Below are 25,754 nucleotides of genomic sequence, written 5' to 3' on the forward strand. Positions count from 1 at the left end.
TTGGGACTTCCTGTTCTTGGGCCCATCTGGCATGTTGGTCATTAGCCTCACCTTCACACACCAATTTCTCGATGTAAAAGGAGTCCCGTGGCAGAAAGGATACAAAATGGAGCTAGATCTATTTCAGTGCTCTCTCTCATTAACCAGCTCTATGACTTTGAACAACGAACTTCACTTCCCTGAAGTGGGAATGATCCAAGTGTCTACCTCACAGGTTGTTACAGGATTACAAAATCTGTGCATGTAAAGCAAGGTATAAATGTAAGAACTCAATAGATGCTAAGAATCAATACTCTTATGATCTTAGTGGTTAACATTTATTTTTCTGTTCTTGAAGGTCTGTTTGTCTCCATAAGACCACACATACAAAGAAAAATCACCTTGTAATATCAGTAACTCACTATAGTCTGAAGTTTGTCAAATGGCAAAAGTCATATATGGGGGGGAAAACACCCGACCAGAAGCAGGGAAAATGTGGGTCCTGGTCTAGGCTCTCAGCTAACTGGTGTGTGAGCACACATAGTCCCCTAACTGGCTTCAATGTCTCAGGCACAAAATGAGTGGGGAGAATCTGCAGATCACCAATGTTACTTTCAGCTCCCAAAGTCAAGTCATTTCGAGCACATGGCCACCTTCTGTCACTTTCTCCCAGACCAGGGACTCCCCCTGGAGCAGGTGGCTCTCCAGGGCCTATGCCTTTGGTTGGATGGGAGACAGAGACAACCTGTAGGTTATGACAAATGCCAAGTGTAGAGGCAGAAGAGGTCTTACCTGATCACAGAACGAAGGAGACCAGGAGTTGGGGGCATGCCCTTGGGTATTGCACGTAGCTGGCCAGGGCCATGATCGGAGGGCCTGGGCTAGACTGGCTCTCTTCTCCTCATCTTTGCTACTGGGGTGGAGAACCTACCTCTAGCCTTTCACTCCCAGTTCCAGAGTGTCTCTCGTTCTTGGAAACACAGCAGAGCAGTCCCCACTCCAGTCTTTGGGCTAACAGTTAAAAATGAGGCCTCCTCTGTCCTTAGTGTCAGAGGTGGAGCCTACCATTGAAGAACCTTACTCAGTTCTGAAAATCCATGCTCCTAAAAGGGTCCTTCCCTTTTTCGATACTTTTGCTTCCTGTTCTGGACAAGTAAAACCCTTGATCGTGAAGAACTTCACAGCCATATGCCAGAGGACATGGTAGAATACAGAGTCTTAATTACTTTTAATAAATGGTGCCAACTGATGAACAAAAGCATCTCAGTGTGAGTTCTCCAGCTGGAGAGGCTGCAACGTGAGAGACTCCTATTTAAGTGCTTTGGTTTCAGGCAGGAGTCAAAAGTCATATCCCTTTTATTTCATAGCATAAACTTACATAAAATTAATGTTTGCTGTTTACTCTCTGTTCCTTGGTGAATTATTATAAGCAAGCAGTGCAATTCTCTCATTGGTTATAAATGGCCCCAGAGGCTGAGTGGCATCTATCCAGGGGCACTTATTTCTGATAAGTATTCATATTAATGATGTCATAAAATGTCTTGTTTTGTTATGATCAACCAAATGATTCATATGATGTTTAAAAATTCACTCCAGCCCGGCCAGGCACGGCTCAGCAGTTGAGCATCGACCTAGGATCCAGGAGATTGAGGTTCAATTCTTGGTCAGGGCACATGCCTGGGTTGCGGGCTCGATCCCCAGTTGGAGGCATGCAGAAGGCAGCTGGTCAATGATGACTCTCTCATCACTGATGTTTCTATTTCTCTCTCCCTCTCCCTTCCTCTCTCTGAAGTCAATAAAGAAATATTAAAAAAAAAAATTCACTCCAACCCAATAGCCTGGTGATGCAGCAGCTGCTGATCTGACATTAAAGTGATGTTCAATTTTATTTGGCATTATCAGTGAGATCATGGATGGATTTTTTTTAAAGTCCTTTTTAAAAATTTTGGTCCCAGTGCTGTCAAAGGCAATATTTTACCAAGGTTCAGTAAAAGTGATCTGATTACAATAATAATCACAGATAGCAAAGGCCAGGGGAGAGAGGTTCTGGCAAGACAAAGTATTTGGTGGTCAACCACACATATCCTAAATTGGTAGGCAGGCTGCAGGAATGGACTGAGACTAAAGCTATGTCAAGAGCAAGAACACACTCGCAAATAGGTCCAGTTTCACTCGTCACTTCCTAACTTTTGTTCCAAACGGCCCTTTCGTGGAGATGGCCATTCATAAAAGCAAGGGCTAAACTGCACTGGGCTTCGGTCATGTGGGCAGAACCAAAATGCAGACCTTCGAAGGCTGGCTCTGTGTAGGAGGGAAATGAGTTGTGCACACACCTCCCTCCCCCCAAGAGAAACTAAGGTCCCAGATGCTTAAAAGGACAGAAGCAATGGATTTCTGAGACAATGGGTGAAACCGCATTAATTCTGCAAAAGCAGCCCTTGTTTTTCCCAGGACCCAGAACATTTCTTGATTTTTCCTTTGTTCTTGTCTCATTAAACCGCACCCTTCTTGAAAGTAATGCTCATTAAATAGCTGCTAAAACTGCCCCTTAAAAAGGAGTCTGATACAGCCAGCTTCCCAACCCGGAGAATAGGCATTGGTTGAGCCTTGTTTATCACAGTGACTGGCAACAGCCAACTTTACCTGGACGCCGCACCGACCTTCTAAGGGGGAAAGGCCACGTAGGTGCCTGTGGGAGCTACGCCTGTTCAAGATCTCAGTGTCCAGGGTGAGCAGAACATGCTGGGTGATGGGGTGGAGAAGGCAGGGTGGAGACACAAAGATACTCTACCTTCTACAAGAAACTGCCACTGAGGTTGGAATCAGGAAGCACAGACACCGGGGCTACCGAGGAGCACGGCTGGCCGCAGAGAACTGGGGTTCGGGCGGGGTGGGGCGGCACGGGAGGGGGAATCTTGAGAAAACTAAGATTTTATCAGGAATATAACAGCTGTGAAGTAAATCAATGGTCCGTTCATTCGTATGAGAGAGTTGCAGCTGGGGTGGGAGAGGGGGGAAGGCTGGCGTTTTTCTGCTTCTGTTGGATAACCCAGGCAGTTGCGCAAGAACACTTCTTAAAAGAAGGCAAAAGGCTGGATCATGCTGACACTGCTTATGTTCCGAGCAAAACCGAAGTGGCTGATAACACTCATGGGTTTTTTGGGGGGTAGGGGTGTATGTGTGTCCATCTGTCTGTAAGTGGAAATGATGGCTGAAAGGGTGAATGATACTTAGTCCAGGCATATTTGCTGGCTAGTTACTATGACGAATTTTATTTTATTTTTTTAAAATATATCTTTATTGATTTCAGAGAGAGGAAAGGAGAGGGAGAGAGAGAGACAGAAACATCAATGATGAGAGAGTCACTGGTCAAGCCCGCAACCCGGGCATGTGCCCTGACCGGGAATCAAACCCCAATCGCCTGGATCCTAGGTCAACGTTCAACCGCTGAGCCACGCCCGGCTGGGTGACGAATTTTAAATAGAAGAATAAAAATTAACTTTATGTTCTAAGCCCTCGTACTCATTCAAATTCACATTTTAACTTACAGGATTATTTGTAAACTTTTAAAAAGGATTTCAAGGAACTAGGATGACTTTTAAGTGACTTTGGGTTTCTGGTCTGAATTCAATCAAGAAAAACTCCTAGGAAACATGGCATTTAGAGACTTTCAAGACACAAACGTGCTCCGTTTGACATTAAGCCCTCGCGGTGTAGGGGGCGGGTGGGACCCTGGCAGGGCTGCTTTGCCCTCCAGCTCTGTCCTGGAGTGCAGTATCTTCTGGTCCTAAAAACTGGTGTGAGCAGAACCTGTTAGCATTTAAAGAGGTAGTCTGCCTTTGATAGAATAAATATGTATCATTCTGGCTCAGGAAAAATAGAAATGATCCTACTTGGGGAAGAGTCTGTGAATATAAAGTATGATCACAAAAAGGAATTTGCAACCCTTTTTGCAATCTGTCTCTTCCCACTAAATTCTCTCTCAGCTCCTGTGCCCTGGGTCCTTTTCGGGAGGGGAAGTTGCTCCAATGACTGTGACTAAGAAAACAGCAAGCATTTCATCGTGTAAGACAGTTAATAGCTAGGAGAACCCTAATTTCCTCAACGGAAAGAAAGCAAAGCTGAGGCGGCCTGGGTGGCAGTGGCCACTCCTCAGAAACCACAGTCTAGTCCAGAAGCCAAGTGGTGGACTGACGTCATTTCTGCCGCTGGACAGCGCGAAAGACAGGCCACATGCACGTACCACCAACAGGAACCTCCGAAGTCCATTCACCAGCCTGGTTCTGAGCTGGTGCTGGGACAGCAAAACGGCCACTCTCCACGGCAAGCCTGGAGGGGCTGGCTATGCGTGTCCAACACATGACGATGAGGGGCCCCTACAATATTTTCAGCATAGAAGTGACAAAATCAGACTTGCATTTTAGAAATAAGTCACCTGTGGGATACCTGCAAAGGTTGGGCAAGTGCCAAGGAAGGCGTAAACCTCCCCTAAGCGTATCTGCTGCACAGACACCACGCACAGGCTTGCGGGGAGCTGTTCAAAGCCGGCAGCGGAGCCCCTGGTCCAGCGGACGGCGGCCAGTGATGTGGAAGGGGCCGCAGAGGGGGCAGGCCTGCAGGGGCGGGAAGGCCAGCTCGGAAGATCCTGCAGTGATCCCGGTGAGAAAGGGGGAGGGCCCGCAGTGCAGGGGCCGTGTTTAACAACTGTTTAGGAGGAACAACAGGACTCAGTGACCAACAGGCTATGTAGGCCAAGAATGACACAGACACGTACAAGCACTTGAATGTTTCCATTCCCTGCAGTAAGAACATGGGAGAAGGGACGTGTTGGGCAAGATCATGAGTCAAGTCTGGGTCAAGAACCAATAGAGACCTCTGTGGATGTACACTGGGCACTCAGATCTGGAGTCTCCCAGAGTAAGGAACGCCAGGGGCATGAACGAGGTCTCCCGAGGTGAGGGTGAGGAGGGCCTACCCTGGGGAACCAAGAAAACTACCAGAGGGAGTGCAGAGCAGGCCGAGGGGGGAGGGCAGGGAGGGTAAGGAGGCCGAGTGTCCAGGAGGGCAAGGCAGAGCGAGATCAGAGGGCGGCCGACATGCCTGCTCACGTCCTACCATGCAAACCTTTTATCCTAAAATGCAGGAAGGAGACCGCTGAGCGGGAACTAAAGTCAGTCTCACTGTGTCTGAGATACACTTCAAAATGTTGTGCCTTGCATTTTAGCTGGATCCTTGATCCCCCCCGCCCTCCACCCAGCATTTCATTAGAAGAAGAAAAGTCCCCAAGATACTTTATCTGAGAAGTCATTACAATAAACAGGCAGTTAGCACAAGGTCACGTTGAGGAAGAGTGTGAACAATACAGCACTGGAGATGCTGCTGGGGGCGTGATGAGGGAGGCAGGAGGGAAGGAAACGGCTGGACAATGCACAGATGTCTGTGTTTTCGCTGCCAGGAGTTCAGACAAACAGGAAGACCTTAAACTTCTCCAACTGGGGACGCTCGAATTTGCCTGACGAGCAGAGAGGCTGAGCACATGACTGGACACAAAACAGAAGGTTATGATTAAGGCTGCGAGAAACTCCTCCCCACAGAACCTACTGCAGCCTCGTTGGCAAAGAAACTGGAGCCGCTTACCCTGTGCCCAGACCATGCTCCCTCAGCCTATGTCCCTCCCAGCTGGTCCATGGGGTTTGGGGTACATGGTTGTGGGGTCATGTGAACTGCACTCACTCATGGAACCCAAACAGGGCCAAGGCACCAAATTTCACAATTAAAAGTTCCCTGCTGACATCTAGCAGAACTTATGTGCATGAAGCCTCTGAGTGTGAACCAAAGTAAAAAAATGCCTGGTGTAATTACTCAAGCAACACGTTCTATTCCAATAACCACATCACAAAGGACATAGAAGAACTGCTAGACAGCCTTTGCACCTCAACAGTCAGGAATATCATTAAATGTCTTCTCCTTGTAATCAGTTATATATTTCTCCCTGTTCAGTATTGTCAAGATGTTTAAAACTATGCAAATGGTGACTATTTCTTGAAATAACTAAAGTCCCAGGACATCAACTGAGTGGTACCCTTAAGTGTTAAACACAAATACTCTGCTACGTCTCTAACAGGGTTTCTCAACCTTGGCACTTTTAACATTTGGGGTCAGATAATTTTCTTTTTAAAAAAAATCCTTAACCAAGGATATGTTTTAGAGAGAAGAAGGGAGAGGGAGAGAGAGAAAGAACAATGTGAGAGAGAAACATCGATCGGTTGACTCCTATACCTGCTCAGACTGGGGACTGAACCGGGAACCTAGAAACGTGTCCTGATGGGGAATCAAACCAGCAACCTTTTGGTGTATGGGACGACACTCCAACCAACTGAGCCACCCGGCCAGGGCCAGGTAATTTTTTCTTTCTTTCTTTTTTGATTGACTTCAAGAGAGACAGGAAGGGAGAGAGAGAAATATCAATGCAAGAGTGAACCATCAACTGACTGCCTCTAGCACTCTCCACTCCAGGAATCGAACCAGCAACCTCTAGGTACACGGGACGATGCCCAACCAACTGAGCCACACAGGCCAGGGCTGGACAATTTTCTTACGGGTGTTTGTCCTATACATTGTATGATGCTGAACAGGACTCTTAGCCTCTTCCCATTATATGTCAGTAGCACTCTCCTAATTTATAACAATAAAATATACTTTTAGGTACTGAAAAATGCCCCTGGGGGACAATTCTGCTCTAGAAGGCACCCACTCTTGGTTAAAGTACAGGATCTAGACTAAGATGAGGTCCAAGTCCCAGTTATGGCACATACTAGCAGAACAAAGTTGGACAAGTAACTATCCTCCCTATGCCTCAATTTCTCCAGGTATAAATACAGAGGATACTACCTACTTCATTGGGTTGATATGAACATTAAATGAGAAAATGCACGTAAAATGCTTTACACAGAGCCTGGCACATAGTAAGCATTTAGTAAATGGTAGTAATGAAATGGTCGAAGAAGAGAGTTGCTGACCCATGACCTTGGAAGACAGGACCAGGTAGGTCATACATTTGGCCATCTGGTAAAAACAAACCGTTCACATAGCTCATGTCTAAACAGTCTGTACAAGGGTACTTACGTTTGTACACTAGAAACACAACCACAGGTAAATACTAACCTTGATGGAAACCACATTGTATTAATCCCTTTTGGAATGAAGGGGGCTGGGGGTGGGTAGGAATAAAAGGAAAAGATGTGAAATGGGAAAATAGCTACAGATCAAGTAGAAATATCCTGCCACAAAGAGGAAAGGGTAAAAATTCATACCTTTTAAAAACTACCTGGGCCACAGACTAAAATAAATATGCTAAATTTGGGGAGAGGATACCATGGTAAGAGTTGGTGAATATCTACACAGGAGGAAAAGTAACACAGGCACAAACATCAAAGCAGCAGAAAGATGGGAGCTCTGCAAACTCTCTCCCTCTGGCCAAGAGCTGTCTCACAGCTTGCTTCTGTCAACGCAGCTGGGCCTGCTGAAGCAGGTGGCAGAGCCGCCGGGGCCTCCCCAGAGTCCTTTGCCATTGAGGAGAGCAACTGGGCGCCTCAGACCCACTAGCTGTTTCCTGGCCCCTCGGTGGGGCGGGCGGGATTTTAAATCCCTCGGTGGAAACTGCCACAGTCAGAAAAGCCACCCTCTCGGCCTCCCCCGCCGGCCTCTGTAACCCCGTGCCCCCTCCATCTCCTCTCCACAACAGGGAACAGAAGAGCTGCCTCTCCCGCTCAGCGCCACGCTGGTACAGCTGCACACGCAGGCGGGGGGGGGGCACAATCGGAACCAAACACCAGGAGTCAATCAGCATCCAAACCTTTATGTTGGAAAACAGTGGCCTTAACCAGTAGCTGAAGTCTAAAATAAGCTGTTTAAAACAGTCATCTGACTCACAGAAAATGCCGCACTAAATTGGAAATCTCTTCTAACCAGTCATTCAAGCACACAACCAAGTCTTTGTGAGACGAAGCCTGGAAATACTGAAATACCCTCTTCATTGTCTTTTTTCTGACCCACACTTTACTTTTATCTCAGTAACGTGCAGTTGTCTATTATGTCATTCAAATACACTGTATTTTTCTTTTCTCATTAAAGTAAAATAAATAACCCAGAAGAGTAGTAGGCCTGTGCCCAGCATTTAAGGCCGCACACATTAACATTCAACAATGCGCCCACACATCTCTACTCTCTGAGCCCAAGTCTTGTCCACACAAAACCCAGTAGAGGCGAGTGATTTGTTACCCTGATATGCTATTATGCTATTGTTGGTTGAAGGCCCTCTAAGAACCAAACGAGGAAAACAAGACAACCCTCCATTCTTCCCTGAAGGAAGGCCACACAGTGCCCTCCATCTGACCCCAACATCAAATCAAAGACATCACAAGGTATTTACAGTCTAGGGTAATTTTTACAAGACAAAAACCTCCATAGCACAGCTTAGAAAGTAAAATGTTTGACACAAATGAAGTACTCAACAGGTAGCAGAGGTCAGAAAGTCGAACAACAGGCAACAAATATATAGTTGACTTAAAATATCCTAAACCATTTTGAGAAACTCCAGAAAGTTGAATGCTAACCTCACTTTGTCAGAATTGATTTGGGAAACATTTAGCCCTGCCTGAAGGAGAACTGGACTTTCCCGGCCAACATTGTGTCAAGGCACCGTTTCCAGAGTTAGTTCCTGTCAGTGATCTGTCTGAGTAACGAAGTGTTTCTCTCCCACCTTGGCCGGGAGGAAGAACATGGGGCCAAACACCTTGGAGACAGAAAAACAAACAGACTCACTTATGTTTTTAACTCAAGTTTTGTCTGGAAATCAGGAAGCAAGACTAAAGATTAACCTTCGTGGAAGCTCTTAATACTGAGATCCACCCCCACACAAGTTCAAAAGAGAAGTCACGAGAGCTTAGGAGTGCAGAAGGCTAACAAGTGGCACCATGACTTTTGGACTGGCCCCGGGGGGCACAGTCCACCCCCATTTTGGGATCATTTTTAATTCAAAAGGACCAGACATTTGGATTGGCTTTCTGTCCCATTATTTCTCCTGACCCTTGTGTTTGCAGGTTTTATATACAAAGTCCCTTGCCTAAAAACAGAGGGAGGTGGCCAGTTTCACTGTATCAGGTCCTTGAATAATGCCATTTCATTCAATATCATTTCGTTATAATGTTGATGAGAAAAAACAATCAATTCCCAGCAGGGGCCACTGTCTGCGTGGAGGGTCCTATCCTGAGTATTCTCTGGGGACTTTGGTTTCCTCCCACAACCCAAAGATGTGCCCATGAGGTAAGCTGGTGTGTCTCAGTTGTCCCAGACTGAGAGAGTATGGGCAGGCTGTGTGAGTAGTGTTTCAATGGAAGGGCATCCTGTCCAGGGTGGGTGCCCGCCTTGTGCCCCAAGCTGTCAGGAAGGGCTCCAGCACCCACAACCCTGAACTGGAATAAGTGCGTTGGAAAAGAACAATCTTACCTGTTTTTATTAATCTTTCCTAAATATATGTATAGCTCCCATTTCAATGTTTAATAGTGAAAGTGTTCTGGGTCTTTATTTAGAAGTTTGGTGATGGCTTTGTGACTGGAAATATGCTATAGGAAGTTAACTCTTATTTATACCCATTAGCTTAGGGCAAAACTGGTTTCATCAAACGTGGTTTCACTTAATGTCATAGTTTCGAAGAAACAACCGACGACATTAAGGACTTAGTGTGCTTCTAGTGAAGCCAAGGAACAAAGGATTTCAGATTTTACTTCATTTACATGGAAAGGAAGGAAAAAAAGATCGTGAAATTTTCAAATGTCATTATTACAACAGGCTTTAGTCCCATCAAGAGTAACTGAACAATGTCATTCAACAGGAAAAATCAGCTAACTCCCTCCGCCGGCCCCCAGCTTTATTAGTCCAGACAGCCGATGTTTATTGAACCGCCTGAGTAAGAACCTGAAGTCAGGACGCTTCCTCTTCTGAGTGAAGAGAGTGAGAAGGGACGGGAGCTGGGATGATGAACAGTAACATCCAATACTCATCAATCTCTACTTTTCATTTCTCTTGTTCCTCTGTTCTGATAACGCTCTTTGCTTTCTGAACCTGACAGCTGCTAGGACTTCTCATTGATTACAATCGATCTCTGAACCACTACCATCTGTCTACAACTGGATCTTTCTTTAGGGTAATTGTGCGCCCAGAAAAAAAAAATCCTGAACTGTTTAAACTGATGCCTTTCCGGCTGGCATTTAGCCACAGAACCACATCTGCTGTGCCCTTCGGAGTTAAAATACACCCATGAGATAAACACTGTTGTCCTAACTCAGCGCTGCTAGCACACTCCCATCTTATTTCTTAGATGGGCCTCTCATTGCCGTGTTTGTGCATTTGGTGCAGAATGTGTGTATGCAGCAGTGACTAACAGTGACGGTGACATTCACAGTCTCACCAAAGCGACAGCACTGTGCTAGTCCTGTACCACGAATGCACGGCTGTTGAACACCCTCACTGCTGTCAGGGAAGTGCTATTACCTCGTTTCACAGGAGGGGAAATTGAGGGATGGGCCTTTTAAGTGAATCAACATAGAGCAGTCACTTCAACATCCAAGATACAGCATCCACATTCAAAAGACGCTGATAAATACTGACAACCAAACTTCCACTTTAATAAGCCTAATGCTAACAAATTTTGAAAAATCGCTCTTTAAATAAACATTCTTCTTCTGGACACAAACAGCCAAAAGTTTACCCGTACCAACACCTGGAATCCTACAGCATGTGTCTTAGTAAGAACTGAGAAGTACTTTCACCGGTGACCTCATTTTACTGCCACAGCATTCCTGCGAAGGGTTGAAAAGAGCTGGTAAAGTACAGCATTTCCCCCTGAAGCATAAAGCCACAGATTAGCTCAGAAAAGTGTTTTGCAATCTGCAGGCAACGGGGCTTTGGTGCAGGATGGAGCCCGCCCTGCAGCAAGGCTCGTGTGGAGCTGGATGGTAAAACGCACACGGCTCTAAAAACAGAGCGCTACATGAGGAGACGGACGAAAGGGTTTGTGAAACAAATCGCTGAGTTTTCGCAATCCTATAGAGTCTCACGAAGGGAAATCATCTGACAAACTGAATCATGAATTTGTGCAATGTAAAAATTTATCAAAGCACCGGGCTATGAATCATAGCCACAGAATGTTTTCTAACATCCTTGTAAAAATCAGCCTATGACTGTAGCAACTGTCAAAAACACTTGTCTTTTTGCTGCAGGTATTGACTCCTTTGGCAACCTGTACAAATAAATGAAATCTACCAGAAGGTTAAATTTCTGGAAAGTAGAAGAAAGGGGAAAAATAAATACTAATGTTTCCACCCCAATGATTCTAGTGTCCATTTATTATTAGGAAGTTCATTTCACTGTCCTTCCAAGTAATCCTAGAGACACAAATTGGGCAGGGCACGGACTAGACGTGCTTCCCCGATGGTGAGTGCACAGGGGTTAGCAAGGCCGACAGCACTCCCGCCTGCTGACGGGTGGGCACACTGTGCCAAGTCAGTGGTGCCAAATGAGCCATGATCTGGAGTAGACCAGATCACTCCTGGTCACTCCTTCCCCGAGTCCACCAACATCCTTCCCGAACGGGAGGAGCACACTGAAATCCTGTTTCCTCAGGACACTAGGGATCACTGCTCAACTGCAGGAACAACTAACTCAGGTCTTATTCAGAGCCTTTATCTTTTCCAAAACCAAGGTTTCAGAAGACGTCATTCACACTCCTGGTATTGCTGCTCCCCCACCAGGGTACCACCCCTTTATGAAGACGTGTTGCAAGTACTAAACATTAAGCCTTAACTATAGAACATTTTTACACAATTGAAGCTTTGTTCTATTAGGCATGACAGTAATTCAAACCATATGAACAAAGTACGGCCTGGTGACATTCCTTAGAGGACGTGTGACAAATATATATAAGAGTAAATCGGAACGAAGGGTAACAAGTATTAGTTTGTGAATGCACCGTTCAGAATGTGAGTAGGGAGTGGGAAGTGCGGGACACCGTGGGAAAGGTAAGTAAGAGCACAGCTTTTCCATCTCCTTGAATAAAGGAAGCCGGGGGGTGGGGGGGCACACTTGGGCTGGAGAGATGTCAGTGCCAGAACGAAAGGCTCGGGTTCCAAGGTTAGAGCCCCTTTTCAGCAGAAGAGAAGTAAAGAAAGCGTCATTTACGCTTCTCCCTGCTTGTGTGGGTTGTTAAGAAATAAGCCATGTGCCAAAACCCTAATCTGCAGGATCAGCTCTGAAAAGAGGAAAAGAACTCTGCCAAGCATTTATCAACACCTAAAATTGTTTCTTTTCATTCTCAGAACTAAAGCTGTTTTATTAAATATCTTCAACCTGAGGTCTGCCACTCCCCTCCAAACGGTGCAGGCACTGCCTCAGATTTTAAGCCATTGCTCAAAGAAAGAAAAGAGAGGGGGAAAAAGCCAGCTAGGCAATTAGAACAGCAGAAGAGTGGAGGCCTGAGACTTCCCCAGTCCTGCAGCGGGGCAGACGCCCAAGCCCCAGCTCTGAGCTGCAGCAGGGCTGCCCCTCGCTGAGCCTTTCTGCAGGACCCAGGAGAGCAGCACCCCAGATGGCATCCTAGGAGGGAGAAGCTGGGCAGCTGTGGCCAAACTGTCGTGTGATACCTGCTGGGTGCTGGTGGAGGGAGACGACGACAATGAGGCTGAACGCTATGCCTCAGAGCAGTGCAAGTAGGTACCAGACACCTGACCTCGTGAAACCCTGGAGTCTTTTCCCAGAGGAAAAGCAGAGGGGGCTCTCAGGGGCCAAAGGTGAAACGACAGGCAAGGGTAGCCTCCCAGCAGTGCGCTTGGGGATGCAGAGAGGGGCAGGGAGTCAGCGGGATCCTGGGAACCGGCCTGGTGCACAGAAGGGAGCACTGGACCGGGAGTCCAGGAAACTGCTCCTCTTACAGCTCCGCTCTGGGCAGGTTGCTCTGGGCCTCCGCTGGCTCCTCCATACCAGAGGCCATTAGAAAGTGAGTTGTCAGGGGACACTCAGAGCTCCACCGTCTGTGACTCAGTGATTAACTGTCCTCAAGCCTCACCACCCGTGCTGACTCACTCCACCACATTGCAACTGCTGGGTTTTCTTTTCCTGACCATCGTTTGGATTCAAAACAAAACAAAACAAGAACCCAAAGGCAGAACTCCAGATGTGGGCTCAATGTCCCCTACTTCCCATGTTACTGCAGCGCCTGCAGATCCTTGGGGAAGCAAATGGCCTAAGCTTTGGCCCCCAGCACCTCATCAAGCCCAGGGCCTCCTCTGCCAGGCAGGACTGCACCACCCCCTCTGGGCTCTGACAAAAACTCCCCATTCCTGCCAACCTCTGACCGGGGAGGTAGAGACCAGACGAGGCCCAGGGATTTTACATAGAGGAACATTGCCAAAATCACACAGCCACCTCAACATGAGCTTTTCACATCCTGGAATATTACTTTTTGCCCTCTACTGTAAGTCCATGGCAAAAAGGTAAAAGCTTTAATGGCATTTTGTTTCAAGCTGAACAAGTTTGCTAGCATGTTGGAAGAAAAACCATCAACTTTATAGGAATAAAAGGGAAGAAAACCCATTTTCTAGTGTCCCAGGACTGCCCCCATGACACTTTAGTTCTCTGTATCCCACAAAAGGAAATGAGGCTTCACTTGAGCCCTGGGAGATACCGAGAAGACATAACAGAACGGTTTTTCGAGAGAAGGTGGTTTTGCAGAGCAATCAGAGAGACAGTTCTGCACTTAGCATCCAAGTGCGTCAGGGTGACAAGAAACAGCTGCCAAAGCACTTGCCTGTCCTCAGCTTAGGCCAAATACAAGACAGCAGAAATGGAGTGGGGCAACTCCCCCCGCCCCGCCACGGTGTGCTTCCACCCTTCCTCGGAGACCTGAAGGTCATGGTGAACTAGTCACTCAAAGTGTGACAATCCCTGGACCAGCAGTCTGGGCATCACCTGGGAACTTGTGAGAACTACAGAACCTCCCCAGCCCAGCTCCTGAATCAGAATTTGCACGCGGCAACCTAGGGCACTGCGCAGTTGAAGCAGTGCCCTAAGACCTTTCCTCTCCCACCCCCGACCCTCCCACCTCACTAACACATAGACATTGGCCTCAGATCTGAGATCAGCCTCTGCTCCCTGGAGGCCACTGAAGTTTTTTTCAAGGGACCTAGCTGCCATGGCAACCCCCTCTGGCCTCCATTCCACCCACCTGGCTGCACCCTGGCCCAGATGGCCTCCTGTTGAACTGTCCGGGATGGTTAGAAACATGCAAGCATTTTGTCCCCCAAAATGTTTGTTTATTCATGAGGAAAAAATCTATTTTTAGGTATCAACTGCCAGGGCGTACTGGCTCACCCAGTCCCTCTCCTCCCACTTGCCCAATTAGAAAGATCATATTGTTTCCTGGCATACAATTCCAAGGGCACCGAACACAGGCAGGGGACCTAGAGAGGGCTCCAAGAACAGCTCTCAGTGAAAGGAAACAAGATGATTTCTGCTCAGAGTAATTTCCTCAGCATCCACCCTTCCCTCCCATCATGGACCCCATGCTGCAGGGACGCCAAGGCCACGTGGAAGTAACAGAACACCAACATATGCAGGACATATTTTTGTATTCTCAAAACACAGCAGAAAGAAGGGAGAGCCAATCAGTTAACTCTCTCTTCATCCCACCCAAGTGGCAAACTTAATAGTCTCATCCTAATTTCCCAGATAATAGACAGATGAATCCAAGTTTTTCTTATATAGAGGGGTATGCATAAGAAGGGAGATGTAAAATTCAAAAGCTTCCTACCTAGCTGGGTTCTCAAATTCTGACTTTTTAGGGGGACCCTGGAAATGACCACAAACACACAATTTATTATATTATCTTGGTGTGCTACAGGGAGGGCAAATATGTCCAGCCATTTCCCTTTTCTTTGCTCACAGTAGATGGCACTAATTCTTCACAGTGCTTTTCCCAACCAAGCCTAGATGCTGCCTTAGGATCCTTCTCAGCAGAGGCCCAGTCCTGGAGTCTCAAAGCCCACCCCATGACTCCTGAGTCATGTACATTTGAACAGGATCCCATTCACTGAAGTTTGCACGCCAAAGTCCAAGAAGTGCTGGTGCAAGATGCACCAAAATGAAATGGACTTGAAACCCCTGGTTTATTGTATTGGAGTTTCTAAACTCTACATCCCCATTTCTATTCCAACTTCCCCTGAGGTTTCAAACTGGAAGCTTATACACAAAAGGCAACCCATTAAATTTTTAAAAATTTAGTAACAAACATTCAAAGATTGGAAGACAATATAAAAAATTCAGATTTGTGGCTTTTCTTGGGGGGGAAAGAATCAGTATACCTGGCAATACTGGGCCTACATTTCCACATGATAATAGGTGATTAGAGCTAAGTAGTGGCTGCTCTCTCTAGAGTCTCCAATTTACCCCAGTCTCCACTCCTCCTTATTGTTTTAAGCAGCCTGTTTTACTCATTCTGGCTGTTTACATGGATGTGTGACTATACCATAATAGACTATAATTATTTCCAAAATCAACAAGAACAATCGCCCATGATACCTTTGACTATCCCACTTCCCAGAAACAGCTCTTTCAGACCCTTTGTACTGTCACCTAGGGAAGGGAACAATGCACTGCAGCCCATGGGGACTGGCCTCTGGACAGGCTACCCACATCAGCATGCAAGGATGTGGGCTGGTGGGGTGCAGACCTAAAACCACACAGCTACCCTTGGCATTTTCCGTAACTCCCTCACAACTTCTACACAAACCAGCCGAAGTTCTTGCTTTAAAAAAAAAAAAATGAGCATTTCCATAGGCCTCCCTTTGAAGTTGATAAGATATATTTTTAAATTCCATTCTAAGCCACACAAATCTCTCCCTTCTCTGATCTCACTCATACTGCACTTGGTTAGGACCACACAGTTCAGCATTTAATGCTCTTGCAATATATCATATAGGCCTCTGACTCCCCAGGACAACTCTAAGTGGCCTCTAATGGCAATTAGCACAGTGTGTGGTCAACTCAAAGTGTTTTAAAAAGTACACACATGAGCGCGAGCACACACACACATACACACAACAGTTTCCTTCTTTCAGACAAAATAGTCTTTTTTTGCATTTATTTTGTACCAGCAAACTGTTAGGCAATGTGACAAACACAATACATGCCATGCCCATCAATATGCATTCCCTTGTGTGCTCAGAGACATGTTTCACGTTAACTAAACTATGAAATGGAACTGTTCCAGTTTTCTTTGGTAATATCTGAACCATACTCGGTAGAGTAAATGAAAAGGGACAGAATTGGGTCACTGTCTTGTTTGTTTGTTTCCTTAAAAAGGGGGTGGTGAGGATCTCTGTGCTGCATTTTATCTGCCAACGCTGCAAAATTGACAGAAGAAACATGATGCGTCTTTCCAAAAATAATGGTTTCCATTCAAGTTCCTCCTTTCAGTTCTAAACTATCAGCCACTGATCTTAACAGGCCACAGACCTTGGCTTCAGCTGGCCTCACAGTCACAGTCTTTAGAAAGCGGGGGGCCTGCTGGTCACCGGTGGGAACTGGCTGGGAGGAAGACCACGCTGACCATTTTTAGTCTCCCGAGATGGGGAGGAAGTAGAGGTGCCTGGGGGCATTCCTGGGACCCGTGGTCTGTGGCATGGATTCAAGCATCCTGTTTGCCGCTGCGTCTCCATAACCAGCTTCGACTTATAAGTGGCACATCAAAGCAGCTGCGAAATTCACTGTTTTAAGATCAGCCCTGGACAACAGCTCCTCCTGCACGGGAGGCAGACAATGCTCTCATTGAGTGGCTCTCTGGGGCAGATCTGGAATGACCTGCTTGTCTGAACAAACCACACAGCCCTGCTCGGCAGCTGCTACCTCCATGAGAACGGACAGAGTTGTCATCCACATCTCGGCCTTTAGCAACAAGGAGACCCCAAGGCCTGCGATCCCGTTTCTCTGGTGAGGGAGCAATGCTGAACCTCTAGCACAGCCAGAGGGAGCATGGAGGGTTCAGAGCAGAGCCTGATGCCTCCCTGAGGGAAAATGGCATGAATATTAGCAGCAAGAACAAAGGAACAGAAAATCCCTTACCGCCCACTGAGAGGAAGCGGGGCTCCTAATTAACTGCTTGATGTATCGCCAGTGAGTTGCAGCCCCACCTTCCCAAGCATCCATCACCCCTTCACCCCAGACCTGAACCAGACCTGAACGGTGCTGACTCTAAATCAGCCGCCTGGAAAGCGGTCAAACAGCACCTTCAGTTGGCGGGCGGTGAAGGTGGGAGAGAGGGGACACCTGGGGAACTAGAGGGAGGGCGAGGGGAGAGCATCCTCTGAGCATTTACTGATAACACACTGTGACCTCACTGAAGGCCCAAAGGCCTTAGGAGCACTTCCTCTGAAGCTTCTCGCCCGCGCCTGAAGTAGCCAGAGCGTGGCCCATGAGCCCGTGAGCCCGTGAGCCCGTGAGCCCTGGAGCCCTGGAGGAGGCTGCAGCGCTCATATTTCACATGTGACTGTGCCTTGCAGAAGCCACTTCGCGTTTACTGCCATGTGGAAAACATGAAGGCAGCCATGGCCTGTCACGCGCTCTGTGGCGGGCTCGTGGCTGAGCCAGTCACAAAGTCCCGGGGAATGGAGGTGGGGGTCCCTTTCATAAACTCGTGCAGTGAAATGTGTGACCAGCCTGGCACCTGATAAATCAGATCCTGGCCTTCCGGTGACTGGGGATCCGGTAACACTCAAGAGAGGGGAACGTAAAAAAGAAGCCCATAAAGTAATACTGCGCTGCAAAACCCACACAAAAGAGAACTTTCAGTTCAGACCTGCATGGCAGGAAAACGGTAATAATTAAAGCAGCGAGTACCTGCCTACCTACTTAGGTGAGGGCAGCCGTTAGCTGGTGCCCACCTCACCCACAGATGGCAGAAGCCAGAACTGCTGAGGTCAAGTTAAACTTTAAAAAAAGGCATCTCCACTTAAAACAAGTATTTTTGTGCAGAAATAACATTAGAATGCTTCGAGTTTGAGTTGTGATGAGGGTCCACTTTAAGAGGAGAGCAATTTGTAATTTTAGAATCCTTAAATTGCAGAAACTTAACAGCTCTGTGACCTTTGTATTTGTCTTTTAGAAAAAAACCACTGAAGTCAAGGTTTTGTCCAACTACCTTCACACCCTATGGAAATAAGTTCTGCAGCATTGTGTGAGGGCTCTGATTTGCCATCAGGAAAAGAAAAGAGTCCCTAAGGGGCCTTGTGTTACCCCAGGTCACGCTGTCTCCAGCAGGGTCCCCTGGGAGGCTCCTTGGGTGCTGGGATGGAAATGATGCTGCGGCCCTAGCGGGAGCATGACCAAACACCCACTTTTACAGAGCTGCCAAACCCTTGCCCTTCTCCCACTGGAACCTACTAGCAGAGGGCGCTTGGGACTTCCAGGGACTTCCAGGAATTGCACTGCCGGGCTCCTCCTGCTGTGACCGCTGTGTTTGGGAGGCACTGAACACAGCTGGGCCTGTCCCACTCCTCTCGGGGCTCCAGCCAAGCAGCCTTCCCCAGGGTTGTTGCCTCTCGCTCCTCTCCACCTCCCACCTGTCCTCCAAGGTCTAGCTTGAATGCCACCCCTTCCATGGAAGCCTGTCCCTTTAGACCACTCCCCCACCGAGTGGGCTCTGGTCTTTATCTGTGCCCCAACAACGGCACGGCCCTTCCCACGGACAGTGGATTAAAGAGCACACCTTTTCTCCCTTACTAGACAGTCCACACACTCCTTGGGCTCCGGCCTCGTCTGTCTCACTGTCACATCCCCACAGGGACGTACACTCAGGATCTGCTCAGTAAATGCCAATGGGTCCGCCCTAAAACTGTCCCTGCCCACAGGGAGGGCAGTGTGTGTCCCGGGATAGGCACCGGGATAGTAGTGTCCCATCCTTCCTGCTGAGCTCCCTGGGTTTCCCACCTTTCTCTGCTGCCCCTCTGAGAGGTCAGAGCATGGCAGCCCTGAGATATAATCCTTAGACCCTGGGCCTGGCCTCCTGGGTGCAGGGGATAAGGTGGGGAGCCCTGGCCTTCCTGTGCAGGCCCCAGAAGCAGAGGTAACCCTGGGAGGTCACAGTGAGCTGAAGGGTCTTTCCTTAGCTAGTCAAGTCACCTTTAGGTATACACAGTAAAGGACTGCAGGAGACAGAGAGATCTGTCTAGGACAAAATATCAGGAGGACAAGGGCAAGACATAAAGCCACTGCTACATGTGACCGGAAGGCAGAGAAGGTGACTTGGAGGGGGTGGCAGGAGCCTGCCTTAACCTTTGGTCACCTATAGTATTTCCAGGTAGGAATGCTAGACGCAGATCCACCTCCGTGGCCAGGCCAGGTGGGAGGGGCAGGCTGCAAGCACTCTCTTCTAGGCTGTTGTGAGGGGCTGAGAGCTAAGCATGGCCCACTGACCTGGGACCAGGATGGGGAGGCCCAAGGGTGGCTGAGGAAAGTCACTGACCACCCAGCAGTGCCAGGGTAGCAATGAGAAGGAGATGCTTGACTTGCCAATGGAGAGCATCCCAGTTATCTGAGCAGCTCCCTGGGGGGGCCCTCTTCCAGGCAGAGCACCAAGGCTGCTACAGATAGTAAACACCATGAGGGCAAGGGCCATGTGTCTCCCCTACTCAATGTCATAACTTTGCACATAGCAGGTATCCAATACCTTCCTGGTATGTGACACCTCGGAAGGTAAAACAGAGCTCAGGTCCTTGGTTTGGAATCATTAAAGGTAGCACATTTTGTCACTATGTACAAAGAGCAAATCAGCCTGTCCATTCTTGGACATAGTAGGTGACAGGGTGGGCACACAAACTCTCTAAATCAAAATCGAATGTTGCTTTCTTACCGGGCCACTATTTTTTACAAGGAAAAATTAGCCAGGAAAACCTCAGTTGGAATTTCAGTCAGTAGGATGAATATGTATTATTTGTTTGAATCCTCGAGTCGCTGGGGTGTGCAGATGTGGTGAGGATCCAGAGCTTTGCTGACTATGGCAGTTTTAAAGCTGCTTGTTCTGACGAGGTCAGGCCACCTTGGTGAGAAAGTCAGGCCAATGGCAGAAAAGTGTGCCAGTGAGTCTTGGGCCATTTTCTTGCACATTTGCATGCATGCATGTGCATACACACACTCACACACACATACACAACCCACAAAAGTACAACCAACTGCAGAGACTGTTTGGGCAGGCATTTAACTGCATCTCAGTCTGCTTTTCAGTAACTGGGTCAGAATCTAAATTTTCCTTTCTTGTCTTTTCTTTTCTAAAAGAAAACATTCTCTAACCAAAATATGGAATTCATCTGCATTGTAATCCCAAGTGGAGAGCAGACTCATTTCCTCTTGATCTGTTTCACTTACTCCCACTCGCTCTTGTTTCTCATGGACAATGAATGGAAACACTCCCCTGTAGGAATTTCAACCGCCCTCTTTGAGACAGATGTTTTGGAAACCCCTGACAAGCTGCCTGTCACTGTGAGGACAATCACACACGCCTCCAGCCAGTCAGGTCCAAACCGTGATGTGTTTCTGCACATCCACTTCTAATGTGACCTATGCGGTCTCCGCTATCTGCAATGTCAGGTAGGCTGAGTATCTGTAACTAGCAACTTTTTCTCCATGTCTCCTTTCACCAGCACAGTGTTCATCAGGAAGCCACATCTAAGGCTCTATCTCAGCCATGGCATCGTCATCTGCTAAAGAATCAAAAGTGGGGTTTCTCGGGCAGGTCTCTGTAAAGACTTTGTATGGTCAAATCCTTCAATGAAATTGTTACTTTCAGGAAGTGAGCTAGGCACTTGGGAAGGAAAATGAACTTTTATAAGCCACTAGGGCAGTGTTCATAAATTTCTGCTGGGCAAATGGGGCCCTCCTGGCTTGAAAGAATTATTACTCAGTGCTTCCTAAGCACCCACATAAGTTCATGTTTCTCCCCGAGGACCTCACTTGCTCCAGGAGAGAAACGTATGACCAGCTTCAGTCTTGTTTAAAATGGGTGTGATGCATGGAGGCAGATCACTCGAGCCACCTGGATGTGCTGTGAAACAGTTTCCTAAACAGTTCCAGCTTTTCCAAATGCACCTATAAAAACAAAACTAAATGCCCGTTCAATTCACTCTTTAGGGGACCCTACTTTGCTCCAACAGAGTCAACTGACCGGACAGACGTTTCAACAGCCTTTGCTAATTAAGACCATTATACAGAGATGGGTTGGAGAAGCGAAGACAGAATCTAAGAACACCCAACATTTAAAAACTTAAAACCTGTGCAAAGGTTATTCCCACCTGCCTTAGCAATGGACTTCAAGAATTCTATTTTCTACTGCACCAATAAAACTCTGGAGTGACTGTCTGTGAGCCATTAAACCAGGCACAGACTACTTCCAGGGCTGCACATGCCTGCTTAGTATTAGTCCACACTGCTGAGGCAAGACTATTGGCTCCTTTCTCTATGTTCTTTTTTCTATCAATGAGAATTATTCACATGTAATACTAAACCTCAACTTCGTATGGAGCAATCTTTGAGTGGAATGACCATAAAGTTGTAACCATGATAAGACATTTTCTCAAACTAGGTATCTTTAGATCGTCCACATACCAAAACCACTGGGGTGTGGGGAAAATACCCACACAGAGACAAAAATAAAATTAAAATTAACAGAGAGAGCCAATATACAACATTCAAGGACATAAACTCTAGGGACCTATCCCTGGCTCCATCACTTTACTGGCTGTGTGTCCTTGGGCAAATTACTCAATCTTTGAGCCTCAGTGTCCTAATGTGTGAGATGGGAATAATAACAGAACCTACATTTCCTAGCATGGACCATGCATCTGAGGCACAGTGCTCAGCAAATGGAAAGCTCTCAATAAATGGTCGCCTTTATCACGGGATTCTTATTAACCTCAACTCCAGGACCTGCTGGTGCTGACTTAACACAATCTGGCAGAGTCACCTGCACAAATGACCAGAATTGGCCTCTAGTTCACCTTGTCACTTAGAGGTCACTATCTGCATGTTCTGTTTATAGTGACTAAGTTTCCTGATGACACAGTAGTCACACCAAAACATCTATTTGTTTAGCTCTTTGCTTTTTGCTGCTCCAAATGCCTGTGGATTGATCTATGTGGATCCCAGAAATGTAATCGTTAGCTGCCTGGCTGAAGAGGCTTCTCTCTCTGTTTGTTTTTACTAGAAGTCAGTCCTCTGAACCTGCGGTTTGCAAACTTTCTTTCTGAACTTGGAACACTGTTTATCAAGCAGAATCTGACAAGCAGCTCTGGTTCTGCATATGAAACAGATAAAAACGGAGCTGTGCTGATTGTAAAACAAGGGGTTGACCAGGGCCGCCTTGCTCCAACCATGCCAGGCAGCCCCTACAATGCCCCTAGGAACTGTAGCATTCTGTGGAACATGCTCAAAAAACACAGATCTAAACAGCTCTTCCAATCTGGACCTCACGACGTGGCCTGAACTTGAGTCTCATTGGTGAGCTCTTCATCTCCTGGCTTCATCAGTAACAACAAAGTCAGAGACCCACAAACCACGATCCCTCGCTTGCTAAACGTTCCTAACATGGCTGTGGTCTGCGCAGATACACAGACCCTTATTTTCTTTGTTTTACTGACTGAACACTGAGTTACAGCAGCTCCCCGCAAAAAATGCCCTGGGACCACAGTGTTTGCACGGCCGTGCCCACCAGTATGTCCTATGCCTGATATCAGTATTATTGGCTTCTGGAAAAGCCATGGTCCACTTATAGTTTTCTGCGCCGAGTAGGCCATGCCATTCAAACCAAGGTTAAGCCAATCTAGCAAGGACTCAAAAAAGAATTTTTCAAATAATTTTCAATGAACATGCCACTCCTAGGGTGGAATCTACGCTCCTTACAGTGCCTGTGAAGTGCCGGCAGTTTCCACACATGTGAAATGTTACAGCGACCCAAGTCAGAGAGAAGTTCAGGCCAGGGGATGAGAGTGCTGGAGCAGCCGGGAGGTCACCTCCGCAGAGCGCCCAGGCTAGGAAGCGGCCCCCCCAGTGTTTAACTGCTGCTCAGCGGAAGCATGACATCGACTCTACTGTGGGAAGGCGAGGGGGGGCTCGGTCAGGGTGGTCTGAGGGAGACCAGCCAGGAGTGAAGGGCTTCAGCCAGCCAACAAAAGATCCCAACCAATCGTGAGGAAAATATTTCCTCCGCAAAAAAAAAAAAAAAAAGCCGTTTCATGTCCCGAGGGACTGGCTGGAAGGCTCTCAGCCTGAGTCATTCGGAAACAGTTTACGAAGTGCTCCAGGGTTTCCCAGGGGAGTGATCTGGCCATGATGAAGGGGAGGCTTCGTGACCAAGTGGGTCTTTTTCAGCTCCAACTCCCATGATCTCTGGAAGCTCCTGCTTCTTCCCAACTCACTGTGGCCAGTGTGGGCGCAGTGTGGCGGTGAGGACCTTCCGGTCTGAGCATTTTAAGTCCTCAGTGTAGCTACTGATGCGGCCCTGAGGCCTCCCAGCCTGAAGCCCGTGCGTCCCTGTGAACAGCTCCACCTGGACTCGCGGCGCTGAGGAGACAGTGGGTGCAGTGTCCCAGGATGTGGCGCTGCCAGGCCCCGGGCACTCAGCAATACGGCCTCCGTGAGGGGCGTGTCCCAAAGCCTCTCCCCCTTCCACATCTCACCAGGGAACCACTGAAAATGTGTCCTTTCAACATCTGCTAATCAAATTTGCTCTTAGGAAGCAGTAATAATTAAGCCGGCCCTATGACAGGAACACTGGCAAGGTCCCACATCCCCACAGCAGGCTGGCCAGCGGAGATGGGCCATATCCCAAATTCTGTCGCTTAAATCTAATTATTAAGCTGAAAGAATGAGCCCTAAGTGACACTGTCACCTTCAGAGGTAGCTGTTGGCCAGCCTCAGGAAGATGTGGCTGAGGGCAGGTGGGAAAGCTGCAACTTCTCCACCGGTTCCCCTCACCTTCCCGAGGCAGCATTAGCACGACGCTCACTGGACCCCTCGGGCTGCGATTAGGTGCGTTTCCCGGTGCTGTTAATCACGTGCAAACACATTCTGTTTCTGTAAACTAGTCACCTGACTCAGGTTTTTGGAAAATCCCTGTCCAAAAATTTAGTTTCAAGCCAGAAGAGCCTCATAGAAAGTATCTGATTAAACAACCATATTTTTTTCTGTCTTATTTCAAAGTTTTTGATGGGGCTACTGCTTATGCTAGTATAGGGTGTCCCAAAATGTATACATACTTTAACAGCTGATAGCTGTACATTCTATTACATTTTGAAAATGAAATGTATTTTAATAAACACTGCCTTTCTAGTGTGTATACATTTTGGGGGGATACCCTGTATATCCATTAATTATTGTTGTATAACAAAGCTCCTCAAAATTTATGGCTTAAAACAACTATTATTTCTCACGATTCCATGGGCCGGCTGGGCATGGAAGGCTGGCACAGGTTTCATTCATATGCCTGGAAATTAATGCTGCCTGCAAAGGGGGGCACTGCAGCTCTCCTCCTCTTGTAGGTGAGAGTCTCAGGGCAGAGTTCCAACAGGGTGAAGCAGAAGCTGACAACTTCTCGAGGTCGAGGCTCTGGAACTTACACAATACTTGTGCTGCATCTATCACTCCAAGCAAGTCAGAAGGCCAACCCAGATTTCAAGGGGTAGGGAAGTAAAGCTCCAGTTCTGGACGGGAAGAGCTAAATGGATGTGTGACCATGGTAAATCTACCACATGCCAGCATCTCCCCAACTGTGTCCGAGTGACATGAGTTCAGGGAGATGGTCATGGGTACTCTCTGATCAAAGGGGTCCCAGAACAAATGCCAAATCATACGTCCCACCCTTGAAGAGCCATTCCACACATTAGCATGTTAAAGTCTCTGAGAAGTCCACAATAAAAATAAATCCTGTTTAACTTTAATGATGAATAAATAAGTTTGTAAAAGATCACTTTCCTGTCACACCATTTTGGAAAGCTCAGTCATGAATCCTGGAATTCTGGAATAGTTCTAGTGTAGCATACTTGGTCTTAATGTCTTATGAGATGTCCCAGAAATGTCATGTTTCCAAAATACCTTCTACTACGTGGAAGTGGCACACACCACCTGAGCCCTGGGTTGGGGTTCTACAGCTAAAGGCCACCACAATTATCACCCAGATTAGACACGAAGAAGCTTCCACTCAAAATCATCTTGATTAGCCCTAGAAATTTTTCCCAAAAAGCATATGCACAAAGGTTTGGGATCTTTTTCTTCAGATATAGTATTTTTGAGCATTGGCATTAGTCTTGATTCCTACAGAATACGTGTTAAGATTCACTCTGACTAAACTTTCCAAGTTTAAAATTCAGTGAAAATAACATAACCAATAGCAGAGCAGGAGGCCAAAAGCTATTCTTCCACAAGAGCCACTCAACTTCTTAACCTGCCTACTGGCCACCAATCTGTACCCTCCCACACAATTTTCTTCTGAGTCAGAAAAAAAGGCTCGCCCATCCTCAAAACCAGGTTCTCCATTGAAAGCTTTCAATAGCTATGATATGGGGGGTGGGAGATGATCTAATGCTCTGGTAGAAGGATAATGGCCCCAATAGGGAGTGAAGAGTCATGTGGGCTGGGCAGAATCAAATCAACATTAAGGGCTGTTACAATAAGAGCACTCA

The 25,754-nt window shown here is 47.3% G+C and overlaps 1 protein-coding gene across 1 annotated transcript in view; it reads right to left on the reverse strand.

The window, feature by feature from the left end:
- Positions 1–25,754, reverse strand: part of LHFPL2 (LHFPL tetraspan subfamily member 2) — a 128,819-nt gene that overhangs the window by 32,190 nt on the left and 70,875 nt on the right. The window lies entirely within an intron of this gene.

Source organism: Miniopterus natalensis, chromosome 3 (assembly GCF_054644295.1).
Source record: "Miniopterus natalensis isolate mMinNat1 chromosome 3, mMinNat1.hap1, whole genome shotgun sequence".
Lineage (NCBI taxonomy): Eukaryota > Metazoa > Chordata > Mammalia > Chiroptera > Miniopteridae > Miniopterus > Miniopterus natalensis.